The sequence below is a fragment of the Leptodactylus fuscus genome, chromosome 5 (assembly GCF_031893055.1).
Source record: "Leptodactylus fuscus isolate aLepFus1 chromosome 5, aLepFus1.hap2, whole genome shotgun sequence".
NCBI lineage: Eukaryota > Metazoa > Chordata > Amphibia > Anura > Leptodactylidae > Leptodactylus > Leptodactylus fuscus.
The window spans coordinates 7556880-7576639 of NC_134269.1; the positions used below are offsets into that span (position 1 = coordinate 7556880).

The window sequence follows — 19760 nt, forward strand, 5'->3', positions numbered from 1 at the left end:
AATAGGTATAGACTTTAATGGGGATAGACTATAATGGGGTTGGACTATAATGGGGATAGACTATAATGGGGATAGACTATAATAGGGATAGACTATAATGGGGATAGACTATAATAGAGATAGACTATATTAGGGATAGACTATAATGGGGATAGACTATAATGGGGATAGACTGTAATGGGGATAGACTATAATGGGGATAGACTATAATAGGGATAGACTATAATGGGGATAGACTATAATAGGGATGGACTATAATAGGGATAGACTATAATGGGGATAGACTATAATAGAGATAGACTATAATAGGGATAGACTATAATGGGGATAGACTGTAATTGGGATAGACTATAATGGGGATAGACTATAATAGGGATAGACTATAATAGGGATAGACTATAATAGGGATAGACTATAATGGGGATAGACTATAATAGGGATAGACTATAATGGGGATAGACTATAATGGGGATAGACTGTAATGGGGATAGACTTTAATAGGGATAGACTATCATAGGGATAGACTATAATAAGGATGGACTATAATAGGGATAGACTATAATGGGGATAGACTATAATGGGGATAGACTATAATGGGGATAGACTATAATAGGGATAGACTATAATGGGGATGGACTATAATAGGTATAGACTATAATGGGGATAGACTATAATGGGGTTGGACTATAATGGGGTTGGACTATAATGGGGATAGACTATAATGGGGATAGACTATAATAGGGATAGACTATAATGGGGATAGACTATAATAGAGATAGACTATAATAGGGATAGACTATAATGGGGATAGACTATAATGGGGATAGACTGTAATGGGGATAGACTATAATAGAGATAGACTATAATGGGGATAGACTATAATAGGAATAGACTATAATGATGATAGACTATAATAGGGATAGGCTATAATAGGGATAGACTATAATGGGGATAGACTATAATGGGGATAGACTGTAATGGGGATAGACTATAATGGGGATAGACTATAATAGGGATAGACTATAATAGGGATAGACTATAATAGGGATAGACTATAATAGGGATAGACTATAATAGGAATAGACTGTAATGGGGATAGACTGTAATGGGGATAGACTATAATAGGGATAGACTATAACAGGGATAGACTATAATGGGGAGAGACTATAATAGGGATAGACTATAATGGGGATAGAATATAATGGGGATAGACTATAATGGGGATAGACTATAATAGGGATAGACTATAATGGGGAGAGACTATAATAGGGATAGACTATAATGGGGATAGAATATAATGGGGATAGACTGTAATGGGGATAGACTATAATGGGGATAGACTATAATAGGGATAGACTATAATGGGGATAGACTATAATGGGGATAGACTGTAATGGGGATAGAATATAATAGGGATAGACTATAATGGGGATAAACTATAATAGAGATAGACTATAATAGGGATAGACTATAATGGGGATAGACTGTAATGGGGATAGACTATAATGGGGATAGACTTTAATGGGGATAGACTATAATAGGGATAGACTATAATAGGGATAGACTATAATAGGGATAGACTATAATGGGGATAGACTATAATAGGGATAGACTATAATGGGGATAGACTATAATGGGGATAGACTGTAATGGGGATAGACTTTAATAGGGATAGACTATAATAGGGATAGACTATAATGGGGATAGACTATAATGGGGATAGACTATAATGGGGATAGACTATAATAGGGATAGACTATAATGGGGATGGACTATAATAGGTATAGACTTTAATGGGGATAGTCTATAATGGGGTTGGACTATAATGGGGATAGACTATAATGGGGATAGACTATAATAGGGATAGACTATAATGGGGATAGACTATAATAGAGATAGACTATATTAGGGATAGACTATAATGGGGATAGACTATAATGGGGATAGACTGTAATGGGGATAGACTATAATGGGGATAGACTATAATAGGGATAGACTATAATGGGGATAGACTATAATAGGGATAGACTATAATGGGGATAGACTATAATGGGGATAGACTATAATAGGGATAGACTATAATGGGGAGAGACTATAATGGGGATGGACTATAATAGGGATAGACTATAATGGGGATGGACTATAATGGGGATAGACTATAATGGGGATGGACTATATTGGGGATAGACTATAATAGAGATAGACTATAATGGGGATAGACTATAATGGGGATAGACTATAATAGGGATGGACTATAATAGGGATAGACTATAATAGGGATAGACTATAATGGGGATAGACTATAATAGGGATAGACTATAATGGGGATGGACTATATTGGGGATAGACTATAATAGAGATAGACTATAATGGGGATGGACTGTAATGGGGATGGACTATAATGGAGATAGACTATAATAGGGATAGACTATAATAGGGATAGAATATAATAGGGATAGACTATAATGGGGATAGACTATAATGGGGATAGACTATAATAGGGATAGACTATAATGGGGATAGACTATAATAGAGATAGACTATAATGGGGATAGACTATAATGGGGATAGACTATAATAGGGATAGACTATAATAGAGATAGACTATAATGGGGATAGACTATAATAGGGATGGACTATAATAGGGATAGACTATAATGGGGATAGACTATAATGGGGATAGACTGTAATGGGGATGGACTATAATGGGGATAGACTATAATAGGGATAGATTATAATAGGGATAGAATATAATATGGATAGACTATAATGGGGATAGACTATAATAGGGATGGACTATAATAGGGATAGACTATAATGGGGATAGACTATAATAGAGATAGACTATAATAGGGATAGACTATAATGGGGATAGACTGTAATTGGGATAGACTATAATGGGGATAGACTATAATAGGGATAGACTATAATAGGGATAGACTATAATAGGGATAGACTATAATGGGGATAGACTATAATAGGGATAGACTATAATGGGGATAGACTATAATGGGGATAGACTGTAATGGGGATAGACTTTAATAGGGATAGACTATCATAGGGATAGACTATAATAGGGATGGACTATAATAGGGATAGACTATAATGGGGATAGACTATAATGGGGATAGACTATAATGGGGATAGACTATAATAGGGATAGACTATAATGGGGATGGACTATAATAGGGATAGACTGTAATAGGGATAGACTATAATGGGGTTGGACTATAATGGGGTTGGACTATAATGGGGATAGACTATAATGGGGATAGACTATAATAGGGATAGACTATAATGGGGATAGACTATAATAGAGATAGACTATATTAGGGATAGACTATAATGGGGATAGACTATAATGGGGATAGACTGTAATGGGGATAGACTATAATGGGGATAGACTATAATAGGGATAGACTATAATAGGGATAGACTATAATAGGGATAGACTATAATGGGGATAGACTATAATAGGGATGGACTATAATAGGGATAGACTATAATGGGGATAGACTATAATGGGGATAGACTACAATAGGGATAGACTATAATGGGGATAGACTATAATAGGGATATACTATAATGGGGATAGACTATAATAGGGATGGACTATAATAGGGATAGACTATAATGGGGATAGACTATAATGGGGATGGACTATAATAGGGATAGACTATAATGGGGATGGACTATAATGGGGATAGACTATAATAGGGATAGACTATAATGGGGATAGACTATAATAGGGATAGACTATAATAGGGATAGACTATAATAGGGTTAGACTATAATGGGTATAGACTATAATAGGGATAGACTATAATGGGGATAGACTATAATGGGGATAGACTATAATGGGGATAGACTATAACAGAGATAGACTATAATGGGGATAAACTATAATAGGAATAGACTATAATGATGATAGACTATAATATGGATAGGCTATAATAGGGATAGACTATAATGGGGATAGACTATAATGGGGATAGACTGTAATGGGGATAGACTATAATGGGGATAGACTATAATAGGGATAGCCTATAATAGGGATAGACTATAATAGGGATAGACTGTAATAGGGATAGACTATAATAGGAATAGACTGTAATGGGGACAGACTGTAATGGGGATAGACTATAATATGGATAGACTATAATAGGGATAGACTATAATGGGGAGAGACTATAATAGGGATAGACTATAATGGGGATAGACTATAATGGGGATAGACTATAATGGGGATAGACTGTAATGGGGATAGACTATAATGGGGATAGACTATAATAGGGATAGACTATAATAGGGATAGCCTATAATAGGGATAGACTATAATAGGGATAGACTGTAATAGGGATAGACTATAATAGGAATAGACTGTAATGGGGACAGACTGTAATGGGGATAGACTATAATATGGATAGACTATAATAGGGATAGACTATAATGGGGAGAGACTATAATAGGGATAGACTATAATGGGGATAGACTATAATGGGGATAGACTATAATGGGGATAGACTGTAATGGGGATAGACTATAATGGGGATAGACTATAATAGGGATAGACTATAATAGGGATAGACTATAATAGGGATAGACTATAATAGGGATAGACTATAATAGGGATAGACTATAATAGGAATAGACTGTAATGGGGATAGACTGCAATAGGGATAGACTATAATAAGGATAGACTATAATAGGGATAGACTATAATGGGGATAGACTATAATAGGGATAGACTATAATGTGGAGAGACTATAATAAGATAAGATAAGATAATCCTTTAATAGTCCCACATTGGGGAAATTTCAGCGTGTTACAGCAGCATAGTAATACAGATACAGGATAATACAGAGTAATATATTACAGACGTAGACACAGAGAGAAGAGAAGATATACTAGGAGTCCATGGAAGCTAAGGAAAAACAGAAGAGAAAGAGGAAGACCTCATGGTCATCGTCATAATCATTAGTTCTCTGTGCGGAGTGATCTTCGTTTGGACTGATGTAGATTATACAGCCTGGTCGCGGTTGGAAGGAAGGACCTGCGATAGCGCTCCTTCTCACACTTGGGGTGAAGCAGACGGTCGCTTACAGTGCTGCCATGTCCCATCAGGGTCCCATACATGGGGTGGGATTTGTTCTCCCGCATGGAGGTCACCACAGACAGTATCCTTCTGTCACCCACGACCTGTACTGGGTCCAAGGGGCTCCCCAGGACAGAGCTGGCCCTCCTGATCAGCCTGTCAAGTCTATTTCTGTCCCTGGTTGATATACTGTTTCCCCAGCAGGCCACACCAAATAAGATGGCTGAGGCAACCACAGAGTTGAAGAAGGCCCTAAGAAGTGTCCCCCGGAATCCGAAGGCCCTCAGCTTCCTGAGCAGGTAGAGTCTGCTGTGGCCCTTTCTGTGCAGCGCCTCCAGGTGATCAGCCCAGTCTAGGGATAGACTATAATGGGGATAGAATATAATGGGGATAGACTATAATGGGGATAGAATATAATGGGGATAGACTATAATGGGGATAGACTATAATGGGGATAGACTATAATGGGGATAGACTATAATAGGGATAGACTATAATAGGGATAGACTATAATAGGGATAGTCTATAATAGGAATAGACTGTAATGGGGATAGACTGTAATGGGGATAGACTATAATAGGGATAGACTATAATAGGGATAGACTATAATGGGGAGAGACTATAATAGGGATAGACTATAATGGGGATAGAATATAATGGGGATAGACTATAATGGGGATAGACTATAATGGGGATAGACTGTAATAGGGATAGACTATAATAGGGATAGACTATAATGGGGAGAGACTATAATAGGGATAGACTATAATGGGGATAGACTATAATGGGGATAGACTATAATGGGGATAGACTGTAATAGGGATAGACTATAATAGGGATAGACTATAATAGGGATAGACTATAATGGGGATAGACTATAATAGGGATAGACTATAATAGGGATAGACTATAATGGGGAGAGACTATAATAGGGATAGACTATAATGGGGATAGAATATAATGGGGATAGAATATAATGGGGATAGACTATAATGGGGATAGACTATAATGGGGATAGACTATAATGGGGATAGACTATAATAGGGATAGACTATAATAGGGATAGACTATAATAGGGATAGACTATAATGGGGAGAGACTATAATAGGGATAGACTATAATGGGGAGAGACTATAATAGGGATAGACTATAATGGGGATAGAATATAATGGGGATAGACTATAATGGGGATAGACTATAATGGGGATAGACTATAATGGGGATAGACTGTAATAGGGATAGACTATAATAGGGATAGACTATAATAGGGATAGACTATAATGGGGAGAGACTATAATAGGGATAGACTATAATGGGGATAGACTATAATAGGGATAGACTATAATAGGGATAGACTATAATGGGGAGAGACTATAATAGGGATAGACTATAATGGGGATAGAATATAATGGGGATAGACTATAATGGGGATAGACTATAATGGGGATAGACTATAATGGGGATAGACTGTAATAGGGATAGACTATAATAGGGATAGACTATAATAGGGATAGACTATAATGGGGAGAGACTATAATAGGGATAGACTATAATGGGGATAGACTGTAATAGGGATAGACTATAATGGGGATAGACTATAATAGTGATAGACTATAATAGGGATAGACTATAATGGGGATAGACTATAATGGGGATAGACTATAATAGGGATAGACTATAATAGGGATAGACTGTAATGGGGATAGAATATAATGGGGATAGACTATAATGGGGATAGACTATAATGGGGATAGACTATAATGGGGATAGACTATAATAGGGATAGACTATAATAGGGATAGACTATAATGGGGATAGACTATAATGGGGATAGACTATAATAGGGATAGACTATAATAGGGATAGACTGTAATGGGGATAGAATATAATGGGGATAGACTATAATGGGGATAGACTATAATGGGGATAGACTATAATGGGGATAGACTATAATAGGGATAGACTATAATAGGGATAGACTATAATAGGGATAGACTATAATGGGGATAGACTATAATAGGGATGGACTATAATAGGGATAGACTGTAATGGGGATAGAATATAATGGGGATAGACTATAATGGGGATAGACTATAATGGGGATAGACTATAATGGGGATAGACTATAATAGGGATAGACTATAATAGGGATAGACTATAATAGGGATAGACTATAATGGGGATAGACTATAATAGGGATGGACTATAATAGGGATAGACTATAATGGGGATAGACTATAATGGGGATAGACTGTAATGGGGATAGACTATAATGGGGATAGACTATAATAGGGATAGACTATAATAGGGATAGACTATAATAGGGATAGACTATAATGGGGATAGACTATAATAGGGATGGACTATAATAGGGATAGACTATAATGGGGATAGACTATAATGGGGATAGACTATAATGGGGATAGACTATAATGGGGATAGACTATAATAGGGATAGACTATAATGGGGAGAGACTTTAATATTGATAGACTATAATGGGGATAGACTATAATGGGGATGGACTATAATAGGGATAGACTATAATGGGGATGGACTATAATGGGGATAGACTATAATGGGGTTGGACTATAATGGGGATAGACTATAATGGGGATAGACTATAATAGGGATAGACTATAATGGGGATAGACTATAATAGAGATAGACTATAATAGGGATAGACTATAATGGGGATAGACTATAATGGGGATAGACTGTAATGGGGATAGACTATAATGGGGATGGACTATAATAGGGATAGACTATAATAGGGATAGACTATAATAGGGATAGACTATAATGGGGATAGACTATAATAGGGATGGACTATAATAGGGATAGACTATAATAGGGATAGACTATAATGGGGATAGACTGTAATGGGGATAGACTATAATAGGGATAGACTATAATAGGGATAGACTATAATAGGAATAGACTGTAATGGGGATAGACTGTAATGGGGATAGACTATAATAGGGATAGACTATAATAGGGATAGACTATAATGGGGAGAGACTATAATAGGGATAGACTATAATGGGGATAGAATATAATGGGGATAGACTATAATGGGGATAGACTATAATGGGGATAGACTGTAATAGGGATAGACTATAATAAGGATAGACTATAATAGGGATAGACTATAATGGGGATATACTATAATAGGGATAGACTATAATAGGGATAGACTATAATGTGGAGAGACTATAATAAGATAAGATAAGATAATCCTTTAATAGTCCCACATTGGGGAAATTTCAGCGTGTTACAGCAGCATAGTAATACAGATACAGGATAATACAGAGTAATATATTACAGACGTAGACACAGAGAGAAGAGAAGATATACTAGGAGTCCATGGCAGCTAAGGAAAAACAGAAGAGAAAGAGGAAGACCTCATGGTCATCGTCATAATCATTAGTTCTCTGTGCGGAGAGCTCTTCGTTTGGACTGATGTAGATTATACAGCCTGGTCGCGGTTGGAAGGAAGGACCTGCGATAGCGCTCCTTCTCACACTTGGGGTGAAGCAGACGGTCGCTTACAGTGCTGCCAAGTCCCATCAGGGTCCCATACATGGGGTGGGATTTGTTCTCCTGCATGGAGGTCACCACAGACAGTATCCTTCTGTCACCCACCACCTGTACTGGGTCCAAGGGGCTCCCCAGGACAGAGCTGGCCCTCCTGATCAGCCTGTCAAGTCTATTTCTGTCCCTGGTTGATATACTGCTTCCCCAGCAGGCCACACCAAAAAAGATGGCTGAGGCAACCACAGAGTTGAAGAAGGCCCTAAGAAGTGTCCCCCGGACTCCGAAGGCCCTCAGCCTCCTGAGCAGGTAGAGTCTGCTGTGGCCCTTTCTGTGCAGCGCCTCCAGGTGATCAGCCTAGTCTAGGGATAGACTATAATGGGGATAGAATATAATGGGGATAGACTATAATGGGGATAGACTATAATGGGGATAGACTATAATGGGGATAGACTATAATAGGGATAGACTATAATAGGGATAGACTATAATAGGGATAGACTATAATGGGGATAGACTATAATGGGGATAGACTATAATGGGGATAGACTATAATGGGGATAGACTGTAATAGGGATAGACTATAATAGGGATAGACTATAATAGGGATAGACTATAATGGGGATAGACTATAATGGGGATAGACTATAATGGGGATAGACTGTAATAGGGATAGACTATAATGGGGATAGACTATAATGGGGATAGACTATAATGGGGATAGACTGTAATAGGGATAGACTATAATAGGGATAGACTATAATAGGGATAGACTATAATGGGGATAGACTATAATAGGGATAGACTATAATAGGGATAGACTATAATGGGGAGAGACTATAATAGGGATAGACTATAATGGGGATAGAATATAATGGGGATAGACTATAATGGGGATAGACTATAATGGGGATAGACTGTAATAGGGATAGACTATAATAGGGATAGACTGTAATAGGGATAGACTATAATGGGGAGAGACTATAATAGGGATAGACTATAATGGGGATAGACTATAATGGGGATAGACTGTAATAGGGATAGACTATAATGGGGATAGACTATAATAGGGATAGACTATAATAGGGATAGACTATAATGGGGATAGAATATAATGGGGATAGACTATAATGGGGATAGACTATAATAGGGATAGACTATAATAGGGGTAGACTATAATGGGGATAGACTATAATGGGGATAGACTATAATGGGGATAGACTATAATGGGGATAGACTATAATGGGGATAGACTATAATAGGGATAGACTATAATAGGGATAGACTATAATAGGGATAGACTATAATAGGGATAGACTATAATAGGGATAGACTATAATAGGGATAGACTATAATGGGGATAGACTATAATGGGGATAGACTATAATGGGGATAGACTATAATGGGGAGAGACTATAATAGGTATAGACTATAATGGGGATAGACTATAATAGGGATAGACTATAATAGGGATAGACTATAATAGGTATAGACTATAATGGGGATAGACTATAATAGGGATAGACTGTCCTTTTGCAGGACTTTTCTCTCTGCATTTTTCAAGCAGAATCTGGACAGAATCCCCAAACAGAAACCAGACGCAGGTGTAATTCCAGCCTTACATTGTCCTGAACTTTGCCTAATTTTATTATAAAGATATCTTTTTATATAGAGCCTTAAGGGTGCATTCACACGATGTAACGTGCTGCAGACTACACATCCTTGTCACATCTATAAGCCCAGAGTTTTTGGGTTTGTCCCATTTCACATGCGACACATTGAATAAACAGATCTAGATGTGAGATAATCAGCGACCCCCCTGACCATATCCCTGACCCTAGAGGGTGAGACACCCATACGTTTTATTACAATACTTGTAAGATGTATAATAAATGTTGTGTTCTTTCTTAGGTTCTGTTCATCCTCCTACAAGACCCTGTTATTACATAATACGTATCAGCAAAAAGAAGGGAACAAATGCAAGACCAGAGAAGAGCAAAAGAAAGTTACTGAAACCATAAAGTACTTACTACGGAGAAGACTGATTAGGAGACTCTGGGCAGAGATCACCATACACTGCACTGTGTAACATCTGCTCACTTATATTCTAGTCTGCAGATACTCCCTCTTGTCACCTATTGGGTGCACACCAGCCCTTGCCTACTGGGTGGTGCAGAATTATAAATAGTGATCTTAGATATTGAATTTTTAAAACAAAAAAAGTTTCTTCAAATAAAATAACAAGTTGTGTAGCTCAGATATGGAGAATGTTCTCCAGCTCTATTACCTGAATATTCTCCAGCTCTATTATCTGAATGTTCTCCAGCTCTATTACCTGAATGTTCTCCAGCCCTATTACCTGAATATTCTCCAGCTCTATTACCTGAATGTTCTACAGCTCTATTATCTTAATGTTCTCCAGTCCTATAATCCAAATATTCTCCAGCTCTATTATTTGAATGTTCTCCAGCTCTATTACCTGAATGTTCTCCAGCTCTATTACCTGAATGTTCTCCAGCTCTATTACCTGAATGTTCTCCAGCCCTATTATCTGAATGTTCTCCAGCCCTATTACCTGAATGTTCTCCTGCTCTATTACCTGAATGTTCTCCAGCTCTATTACCTGAATGTTCTCCAGCCCTATTATCTGAATGTTCTCCAGCTCTATTACCTGAATGTTCTCCAGCTCTATTACCTGAATGTTCTCCAGCTCTATTATCTGAATGTTCTCCAGCTCTATTATCTGAATGTTCTCCAGCTCTATTATCTGAATGTTCTCCAGCTCTATTATCTGAATGTTCTCCAGCCCTATTATCTGAATGTTCTCCAGCTCTATTATCTGAATGTTCTCCAGCCCTATTACCCAAATGTTCTCCAGCCCTATTACCCAAATATTCTCCAGCTCTATTACCCAAATGTTCTCCAGCTCTATTACCTGAATGTTCTCCAGCCCTATTACCCAAATGTTCTCTAGCTCTATTATCTGAATGTTCTCCAGCCCTATAATCCGAATGTTCTCCAGCTCTATTACTTGAATGTTCTACAGCCTTATTACCTGAATGTTCTACAGTCCTGTTACCCACATGTTCTCTAGTCCTATTATCCAGATGTTCTCCAACCCTATTACCCAAAAATGTTCTACAGCCCAACTACCCAATTATTCTCCAGCCCTATTACCCAGAGGATATTTTCTCCCAACAGTCTTCCAAGAAACTTCAAATGGAAAAAATTCCAGCCTAAACAAACATATGTGCGCTTTCTATAGCTTATATATATGATCCAGATTAATATCTCAGAAAAAACTGTCATATTCATGTACACAATGTCTGATTTATAAACTATGGAGCATGGACTATTCACTCCAAATTCTGGCCTTCCTTTTTGTCTTATGAGGTCTTTAATCCCTTAAGAATGTGGCCTCAAATCTCACCTGTGTCACTTAAGACTAAGACCCCTGATCAGGGATGGAGGACGCTGCAAATGTGGCAAGAAAGTGGTCAATGAGAGTTTTTGTTGCAGATTTTGCTGCAGTTTTTGGAACCACAGCTGGTCACTAAGGGGTTACTCCATATTTGAAGGCACACGTGTGTTAGGATTGGAAGTTTACTGGAAGAAACTGTTTTTGGCTGAACTGCTAAACTCTAATTCCACAGAAACTACTGGCGCTCCTTTCTCTTCGGCGTGATGGATAATTCCAGAGAATAGAAATAACTTTATAACATACTATATCTTATCACTGTGTGGCCATGTCCTTACCCGTCATGTGCACAGAAAATTCTGTAGAATAGTTTATGGCCTAGAAAGAATCCAACAAACCCTGGAACCAGGGGCATAACCAGCAAAGACAGGGTGGCAGTGCAACCTTTTTACTTGGGCCCCCTCCACGCCCCCACATAGCAAAGCAGCCCCTCCATACAGTATAATGTCCCATAGTGGCCCCTCCATACAGTATAATGTCCCATAGTGGCCCCTGCACACAGTATTATGTCCCATAGTGGCCCCTGCACACAGTATTATGCCCCATAGTGGCCCCTCCATACAGTATAATGTCCAATAGCGGCCCTTCCATACAGTATAATGTCCCATAGTGGCCCCTCCATGCAGTATAATGTCCCATAGCGGCCCCTCCATACAGTATAATGTCCCATAGTGGCCCCTGCACACAGTATTATCCCCTATAGTGGCCCCTCCATACAGTATAATGTCCCATAGCGGCCCCTCCATACAGTATAATGTCCTATAGTGGCCCCTGCACACAGTATTATGCCCCATAGTGGCCCCTGTACACAGTATTATCCCCCATAGTGGTCCCTGCACACAGTATTATACCCCATAGTGGCCCCTGCACACAGTATTATGTCCCATAGCGGCCCCTCCATACAGTATAATGTCCCATAGTGGCCCCTCCATACAGTATAATGTCCCATAGCGGCCCCTCCATACAGTATAATGTCCATTAGTGGCCCCTCCATGCAGTATAATGTCCCATAGCGGCCCCTCCATACAGTATTATGTCCCATAGTGGCCCCTGCACACAGTATTATGTCGCATAGTGGCCCCTTCATACAGTATAATGTCCCATAGTGGCCCCTGCAAACAGTATTATGTCCCATAGTGGCCCCTGCACACAGTATTATCCCCCATAGTGGCCCCTCCATATAGTATAATGTCCCATAGCGGCCCCTCCATACAGTATAATGTCCCATAGTGGCCCGTGCACACAGTATTATGTCGCATAGTGGCCCCTCCATACAGTATAATGTCCCATAGTGGCCCCTGCACACAGTATTATGTCCCATAGTGGCCCCTGCACACAGTATTATCCCCCATAGTGGCCCCTGCACACAGTATTATGTCCCATAGTGGCCCCTGCAAACAGTATTATGTCCCATAGTGGCCCCTGCACACAGTATTATGCCCCATAGTGGCCCCTGCACACAGTATTATCCCCCATAGTGGCCCCTGCACACAGTATTATCCCCCATACTGGCCCCTCCACAAAGTATAATGTCCCATAGCGGCCCCTAAACACAATAATTTACCATAGTGGCCCCTTAACACCGTCTTCACATTAATGCTCGGCGACTTTTTTCACATTTACCTTCCCCTCCTTCCAAAAATCGTTTTTATTTTTCTGTAGACCTAGCTATATGTAGATTTTTTCCTTGTATGACAACTTGCATGTTCATTTCTAGGGGGTCCATGTGAAAAAATCCATAATTTTAAAAGCATTTTTTGCATTTTGTTTTTATGACATTCACTCTGCAATAGCCACTTAGGGGTCATTCACACTACTGTCTGTGTCCGACAGGTAGTGTCCACTCCTAGTGTCCGCTCAAAATCTGTCACAGACATTAGGAGCGGACACTCGCTGTGTCCATGACACTTGTAATTCACTTAAATCGGTATCGGGTGCGTTCTTTTGCACTCCATGCCCTTCCTTCACTGTCCACATGTAAAGATGTCCGACTTCTCAAGTGGACAGAAAAACCTGACATGTATGGAGGGATTAAAAGGAGACCGCCAGCATGGAGGATTTGGTAAAACAGTTTGGGCAGGTCATCATACAGTAGCAGCAGACTCAGGCACAGCAGCAAAAAGCCCTGATGGAAGCCGAGAGGTGACAACAGCCAGCGCAAGCCCAGCAGAAGGGAATAAGGTTGTGGCTTTTGGAGAGGCTGATGCAGCTCAGCAAGGCTCTGGTGAAGCAGAGGATGACAGAAGAGTGTGTTGGTGCAAGAGAGACCCAGAGGCTCCAGATCGCTGCCCAGGCTGCCGTGCAGAGTTCCCTGCAAAAGATGACGTCCACAGACAACAGGGAGGCAGATCTTCGGTTTTTGAGCAGGTGGCCGAGTGAGAGAAGTTGTCAGGGGACCAGTAGGCCGATATGGTGGCACTGTTTCTCACCAGGGAACCTCTTAAGGACTACTATGAGCTTTGTGAATAGAAGGCTAAGGACTACGCCAAACTGAGAGGTGAGATCTTGGCACGTCTTGGTGTGAACATGCAGGTACTTGATGGGAGAGTGCACCAATGGACTTTCTCTGAGAGTCTCCCACCCCGATCACAGATGCATAAGCTGGTGTATCTAGTAAAGAAATGGCTTCAGCCTGAGGAGGCCACTCCAGGACAGATGGTGGAGAGAGTGGTACTGGATAAGTACACCAGATCGCTTCCGCCTAAGGTTCAGCGCTGGTTTGGACAAGCAGGACCTACAACAGCTGACCAGCTGGTGGGTTTAGTGTAATGGAACCGAGCCACCGAGGAGTCCTGAGAGGTAAGTTACACTGTTTATTATGTTCCCTCACCTCCACTGGGGCTCCATTATTATACTCTGGGTTCTGAAAAGACCCCCAAGTACAATAATAGTGGCAGTGGGATTGCGGCCTCGCGTTGGCCTACTCACTGCTGGCCTCCGCGGCCTATAGTACAAGGGGAAGTGGGGGGGAGGGGAATGAGCAGGTCCAGGGAGGTTGGTAAATAGGCTGCTGCCTGCTGGGGATACTCCAGCAGGTAGTAGCCTATTATAAAACAAAAACAAAAAATATTTTACTCACCGACCTGAGTGCTGCTGCTGCCCCCTCTGGAGTGCCGCCCAAGGCGGGTGCCTCACCTTGCTTCATTAGAGGTGCGCGCTGCCCTAAAGCTAAAGCCTCAAATTGTGGAATTGCAGCTTTTTTAGTCATAAATTTTGTTGCAGTTTTTTGAGCCAAAGCCATGATTGACAACAAAATCTGCAACAAAAAAGCTGCTTTTCCGCAACATGGGTCTTCAGCATAAAGAATTCATTTGAAGCAACATAAAACAGATACTGGGGTTATAAAAAGCCAACACACAAACTGCCTCCAGGACATCAGAGAAATGGGGGTAAAGGTTTGGGGAACACAGCTTTCCTTAACCCAGTGATGACAAAGAAAAAAGATTTCAACCCCAATCTCCTAAAGAGAGTTGCAGTGACAAAAAAAACTTATCAATTAGATGGGAATCATAAACAGTATTTCTAAAACATGAGACAAGGCTTAATATTACAAACACGTTTGCTATAAAAAGAGTATTTTCCGCATCCTTGGAGCCCGACTAACTGAGCAGTGCCCATCATTCTTGCTCTAAGCATGCATTGCCTTTTAGGCTGAGGTCCCACATTGCAATACTGTGTGCAGGGGCCACTATGGGGTATAATACTGTGTGCAGGGGCCACTATGGGGGATAATACTGTGTGCAGGGGCCACTATGGGACATAATACTGTGTGCAGGGGCCACTATGGGACATAATACTGTGTGCAGAGGCCACTATGGGGGATAATACTGTGTGCAGGGGCCACTATGGGGGATAATAATGTGTGCAGGGGCCACTATGGGGATAATATTGTGTGCAGGGGCCACTATGGGGGATAATACTGTGTGCAGTGGCCACTATGGGGGATAATAATGTGTGCAGGGGCCACTATGGGGGATAATACTGTGTGCAGGGGCCACTATGGGACATAATACTGTGTGCAGGGGACACTATGGGGGATAATACTGTGTGCAGGGGCCACTATGGGACATAATACTGTGTGCAGGGGCCACTATGGGACATAATACTGTGTGCAGGGGTCACTATGGGACATAATACTGTGTGCAGGGGCCACTATGGGACATAATACTGTGTGCAGGGGTCACTATGGGACATAATACTGTGTGCAGGGGCCACTATGGGACATAATACTGTGTGCAGGGGTCACTATGGGACATAATACTGTGTGCAGGGGCCAGTATGGGACATAATACTGTGTGCAGGGGACACTATGGGGGATATTACTGTGTGGAGGGAACACTATGGGACATAATATTGTGTGCAGGGGCCACTATGGGACATAATACTGTGTGGAGGGACCACTATGGGACATAATACTGTGTGCAGGGGCCACTATGGGACATAATAATGTGTGCAGGGGTCACTATGGGGCATAATACGGTGTGCAGGGGCCACTATGGGACATAATACTGTGTGCAGGGGCCACTATGGGGCATAATACTGTGTGCAGGGGCCACTATGGGACATAATACTGTGTGCAGGGGACACTATGGGGGATAATACTGTGTGCAGGGGCCACTATGGGACATAATACTGTGTGCAGGGGCCACTATGGGACATAATACTGTGTGCAGGGGCCACTATGGGACATAATACTGTGTGCAGGGGTCACTATGGGACATAATACTGTGTGCAGGGGCCACTATGGGACATAATACTGTGTGCAGGGGCCACTATGGGACATAATACTGTGTGCAGGGGCCACTATGGGACATAATACTGTGTGCAGGGGTCACTATGGGACATAATACTGTGTGCAGGGGCCACTATGGGACATAATACTGTGTGCAGGGGTCACTATGGGACATAATACTGTGTGCAGGGGCCAGTATGGGACATAATACTGTGTGCAGGGGACACTATGGGGGATATTACTGTGTGCAGGGGCCACTATGGGACATAATACTGTGTGGAGGGACCACTATGGGACATAATACTGTGTGCAGGGGCCACTATGGGACATAATAATGTGTGCAGGGGTCACTATGGGGCATAATACGGTGTGCAGGGGCCACTATGGGACATAATACTGTGTGCAGGGGCCACTATGGGGCATAATACTGTGTGCAGGGGCCACTATGGGACATAATACTGTGTGCAGGGGACACTATGGGGGATAATACTGTGTGCAGGGGCCACTATGGGGCATAATACTGTGTGCAGGGGTCACTATGGGGCATAATACTGTGCGCAGGGGCCACTATGGGGGATAATACTGTGTGCAGGGGACACTATGGGGGATAATACTGTGTGCAGGGGCCACTATGGGACATAATACTGTGTGCAGGGGCCACTATGGGACATAATACTGTGTGCAGGGGCCACTATGGGACATAATACTGTGTGCAGGGGTCACTATGGGACATAATACTGTGTGCAGGGGCCACTATGGGACATAATACTGTGTGCAGGGGCCACTATGGGACATAAAACTGTGTGCAGGGGCCACTATGGGGCATAAAACTGTGTGCAGGGGTCACTATGGGACATAATACTGTGTGCAGGGGCCACTATGGGACATAATACTGTGTGCAGGGGCCACTATGGGACATAATACTGTGTGCAGGGGCCACTATGGGGCATAATACTGTGTGCAGGGGTCACTATGGGACATAATACTGTGTGCAGGGGCCACTATGGGACATAATACTGTGTGCAGGGGCCACTATGGGACATAATACTGTGTGCAGGGGACACTATGGGGGATATTACTGTGTGGAGGGGCCACTATGGGACATAATACTGTGTGCAGGGGCCACTATGGGACATAATACTGTGTGCAGGGGCCACTATGGGGCATAATACTGTGTGCAGGGGCCACTATGGGACATAATACTGTGTGCAGGGGACACTATGGGGGATAATACTGTGTGCAGGGGCCACTATGGGACATAATACTGTGTGCAGGGGCCACTATGGGACATAATACTGTGTGCAGGGGCCACTATGAGACATAATACTGTGTGCAGGGGCCACTATGGGACATAATACTGTGTGCAGGGGACACTATGGGGGATAATACTGTGTGGAGGGACCACTATGGGACATAATACTGTGTGCAGGGGCCACTATCAGACATAATACTGTGTGCAGGGGCCACTATGGGACATAATACTGTGTGCAGGGGACACTATGGGGCATAATACTGTGTGCAGGGGCCACTATGGGGCATAATACTGTGTGCAGGGGCCACTATGAGACATAATACTGTGTGGAGGGACCACTATGGGACATAATACTGTGTGCAGGGGCCACTATGGGACATAATACTGTGTGCAGGGGCCACTATGGGGCATAATACTGTGTGCAGGGGCCACTATGGGGGATAATACTGTGTGCAGGGGCCACTATGGGGCATAATACGGTGTGCAGGGGCCACTATGGGGGATAATACTGTGTGCAGGGGCCACTATGGGGGATAATACTGTGTGCAGGGGCCACTATGGGACATAATACTGTGTGCAGGGGACACTATGGGGGATAATACTGTGTGCAGGGGCCACTATGGGACATAATACTGTGTGCAGGGGCCACTATGGGACATAATACTGTGTGCAGGGGCCACTATGGGACATAATACTGTGTGCAGGGGCCACTATGGGGCATAATACTGTGTGCAGGGGCCACTATGGGGCATAATACTGTGTGCAGGGGCCACTATGGGGGATAATACTGTGTGCAGGGGCCACTATGGGGCATAATACGGTGTGCAGGGGCCACTATGGGACATAATACTGTGTGCAGGGGCCACTATGGGACATAATACTGTGTGCAGGGGCCACTATGGGGCATAATACTGTGTGCAGGGGCCACTATGGGGGATAATACTGTGTGCAGGGGCCACTATGGGGCATAATACGGTGTGCAGGGGCCACTATGGGACATAATACTGTGTGCAGGGGCCACTATGGGGCATAATACTGTGTGCAGGGGCCACTATGGGGGATAATACTGTGTGCAGGGGCCACTATGGGGCATAATACGGTGTGCAGGGGCCACTATGGGACATAATACTGTGTGCAGGGGCCACTATGGGGCATAATACTGTGTGCAGGGGCCACTATGGGACATAATACTGTGTGCAGGGGACACTATGGGGGATAATACTGTGTGCAGGGGCCACTATGGGACATAATACTGTGTGCAGGGGCCACTATGGGACATAATACTGTGTGCAGGGGCCACTATGGGACATAATACTGTGTGCAGGGGACACTATGGGGGATATTACTGTGTGGAGGGACCACTATGGGACATATTACTGTGTGCAGGGGCCACTATGGGACATAATACTGTGTGCAGGGGCCACTATGAGACATAATACTGTGTGCAGGGGCCACTATGGGACATAATACTGTGTGCAGGGGCCACTATGGGACATAATACTGTGTGCAGGGGCCACTATGGGACATAATACTGTGTGCAGGGGCCACTATGAGACATAATACTGTGTGCAGGGGCCACTATGGGACATAATACTGTGTGCAGGGGCCACTATGGGACATAATACTGTGTGCAGGGGCCACTATGGGGTATAATACTGTGTGCAGGGGACA

At 42.3% G+C, this 19760-nt stretch overlaps 1 protein-coding gene across 1 annotated transcript in view; it reads right to left on the reverse strand.

Moving 5' to 3' along the window:
* Positions 1–10696, reverse strand: part of LOC142204661 (uncharacterized) — a 53775-nt gene extending 43079 nt beyond the window's left edge. The window contains exon 1 of the mRNA XM_075275969.1: positions 10658–10696. The gene's annotated coding sequence lies outside the window, so the exon portion shown is untranslated. The remainder of the gene's footprint in view (positions 1–10657) is intronic.
* Positions 10697–19760: the final 9064 nt, after the last annotated feature.